The sequence below is a fragment of the Acinonyx jubatus genome, chromosome A1, assembly GCF_027475565.1.
Source record: "Acinonyx jubatus isolate Ajub_Pintada_27869175 chromosome A1, VMU_Ajub_asm_v1.0, whole genome shotgun sequence".
NCBI classification, from domain to species: domain Eukaryota; kingdom Metazoa; phylum Chordata; class Mammalia; order Carnivora; family Felidae; genus Acinonyx; species Acinonyx jubatus.
Window position 1 is genome coordinate 83976167 of NC_069380.1, and position 3532 is coordinate 83979698.

The 3532-nt window shown below is 34.8% G+C and overlaps 1 pseudogene; it reads left to right on the plus strand.

Annotated features, from left to right (window-relative positions):
- Window positions 1-1243: 1243 nt before the first annotated feature.
- On the plus strand, window positions 1244-2314 carry LOC106974635 (olfactory receptor 2L2-like; annotated as a pseudogene).
- The last annotated feature ends 1218 nt before the right edge of the window (window positions 2315-3532 follow it).

A 3532-nucleotide genomic window follows, 5' to 3' on the forward strand; every position in this document is an offset into this window, starting at 1 on the left:
ACAGACATCAATATACAACAAAATCCAACTTATTAAATTAAAAAAAAATCAACTATTACCAAAGTATCTCAGAATGAAATTCACACAGCACACAGACAAGGAAAGAATCATGAAAGCAGCAAGGAAAAAAGTCTTTAACCTGCAAGGGAAAACAGGTCAGGTTCACAGTTGCCCCAAAGAGTGACTTGATCACAAGTATGGTTTAAGATGATTATGGTTTGAAGGAAAAAGAGACTAGAAAGTCAGGAAAATGAGCATTAAAAACTTAGAATTGAGTGAAATAATAGGTTTGGAAAGAAGATGTGTGTGTTACAAATACTTAGTTTAATATGGCTGGGAGAAGTAACTGATTAAATATAGAAAGCAAGGAAATCAAAAGTGGTCTCAAGAGTTAAGCCTGAATGTTTATAGTAATGGAGTGGTAATGGCATAAATGGCTGAGATCACTTTTGTCATGATGAGTTGAAAGTGTTGTCAGGGTATCTGGTGAATGTATTTAAAAAGTTGTTGGAAATACAGAAATGAGCTCAGAATAGACAGGTAGAGCAAGTTGTTCCAAAAGGTTGAATCCCTTAAGATCAGGATGAATTTTATATATGCAATCATACAGAATTCTGTTCTTGGAAGGGTCTTGTACATGGTTTAGTGCTTTGATGTTGTTGTTTTTAAACTCTTAAAAATTTTGAACATGCAAAATATGTAGTTAATTTTGCAATGGCTATAAAAGATTGAGAAAGAGATAAATTACACAGAGTGGAAGAAAATCTATGTAAGATACTTGGGGATATGGTTTCTTTGACAATTCAAAACTAAAATGACACAAAAAACTGTGGAGAATAGTTGTTTCAGGAAATTCCAAATAATGGGTTTTAATTTCTTGGGTGAGTACTATAATAATATAGATGTGAAACACATTTTAAATAGTGGAGTAAAATAATTACATATAATATTTATCACATAATACGTTTAAAATGTGAAAACCTCAAGATTTTTTAACTGTATTACCTGTTTAATATAAAAAGATATAATAGAGGATGCATATTAACATTTAGATGGCAGACATGCGTAGGGCAAGGCATATGGGAAAGAACACAGAGGTTCCATGCTTTCTCCAAGCTGTGTGCAACTCTCCTGAATTATCCATATATTCTTAAACCTAGGAGTTTCTCAATATGTTTTACATGCTATTTGGGTCTGTGAGGAGGTAGAAGGAATAATGGATAGAAAAAAAATGTATAAAATCAAAAGCTCATAACAAGACATAAGATGTAACAGATGACCTATGCTTTCCTCTTACCACACAACAGCTGCCACTGATGAGGCTGGGATATGGCAAAATTAAATGACACATCCACTACAGATTTCATCTTCTTGGGTCTCTTCCCTGAGTTCCAGTATGTCAGCTTCCTGGTCTACCTCATTCTTCTCATCTACTTCATTACCCTCACAGGGAACTCCATACTCATCTTTCTGATCTGGGTGGACTCCCACATCTGCACCCCTATGTACTTCTTGCTCAGTCAGCTTTCCATCATTGATTGTTATATATTTCCAGTTTGGTTCCTAAGATGGTTATCAACCATTCCTTAGGGAAGCACAGCATCTCTTACATTGGCTGTGGAGTACAAATGTTCTTCTGCCTAACTCTAGGTGGTGCTGAGTGTCTTCTCCTAACCTTTATGTCCTATGACTGATTTGTGGCTGTTTGTAACCCCCTTCATTACACAATTATCATAAACTCTAAGGTATGCTTGGTAATGACAGTGTCATCATGGACTGGGGCTGCTCTAAATTCACTCATTCAAACCATCTACACCATGCGTTTTTCTGTCTGTGGTCTGAAGATAAATCATTTCTTCTGTGAGATACCAGCCATCCTGAAGTTATCCTGTGAGGACACTTCACACTATGAAATGATGTTTGTGGTAAGTATAATATTTATACTCATCCCCTTTAGTCTAATAGTGACCTCCTATATTCGAATTTTCCTCACTGTTCTCAGAATACACTCTCCTGAGGGGAGAAAAATATCCCTATCCACATGCTCTTCTCACCTGATTGTAGTGAGTCTCTACCTGGGACCAGGGATAGTGGCGTACATGACACCTGGCTCCTCCCATACCCCAGCACTGGATCAAGGTATCTCCATCTTCTACACTATTCTCAACCCATGCTGAACCCCGTAATTTATAGCCTTAGAAACAAGGAGGTTATGAAAGCTGTAAAGGTCTTGGGAAAGTATCTAACACCAAAATACTTTAAGAGATATCACTGCTGTATTTTATATCCAAAACGAGTTCCAGTGTGGAAATAAAAGTCTCTGGTTTGAGTCTTTCTTCAGCTACACAGAATGTCTATTTAGAAACATAGATTATTTTAGAAACCAACCATTAAATCTTCAAAAGTCTTATTGTGTTTGAAACAAAACAATGGAATTCAGTAAAGAGATGCATTAATAAAAAATATTTGAATAAAAGGTATTTGTTAGCAAGTACATAGAAGTGTATATAATGTTTCTTAAATCACCCACAAAGGTGAACAAGGATTATTGTCATTATATTTTTCCATCACAGAAGCAAAGAAGGCAGTGAAAGCTTATTCTAATTTTTGACTACCATCCTGACCTGAGAGTAGAACATAGGAAGAGGCACAGACATTCATTTTCTCCAAGAAGTACTGTTTTATCCAGTTTGATGTTTCCTTTTTAATTTTTTAATTAAAATCTATTATTGAGATAAAATTGTGTAATATTACTGTCAGGTGTACAACATATTGATTTGACAATTCTGTACATTTCTCAATGCTCACAGTGATAAATGTAGTCACCATCTGTCACCATACAATGTTATTACAATATTATTGATTGTATTCCTTATGATGTTCTTTTTAGCTCCATGATTTACTAATTTGATTATTGGAAATTTGTACCTATTAATCACCATGATCAATTTTGCTCATTCTCGCAACACCATCCCATTGGAAACCACAAGTCTGTTCTCTGTATTTAGGAGTCTGTTTTCTTGTTTTTTATGGTCCATGTATAAATGAAATCTTACTATCTTTGTATTTGTCTAATTTCACATAGCATAATACCTTATAGGTCCATCTATGTTGTTGCAAATGGAAAGATACCTTTTTTTCCTCTGGCTGAGTACTACCGCATCACACACACATGCACACTCACATGCACACACACACACACACACACACACACACACACACCATATTATCACTCTATCAATGGACACTAGGGTTGCATCCATATATTGACTATTGAAAATAATTCTGCAATAACTACAGGATGCATCTTTTCAAATTAGTCTTTTCATTTTCTTTGGGTGAATAAAAATAACAGGAATTATTGTATCATATGATGTTTCTAATTTTAATTTAGTAGAAGCCTCCATATTGTTTTTCACAGTGATTGCACCTACATACATTCCCACCAATAGTGCAAAAAGTTTCCCTTTTCCCCATATTCTTGCCAACACTTGTTATTTCTTTCTTTTTTTAAACTTAAAAAAAATATATT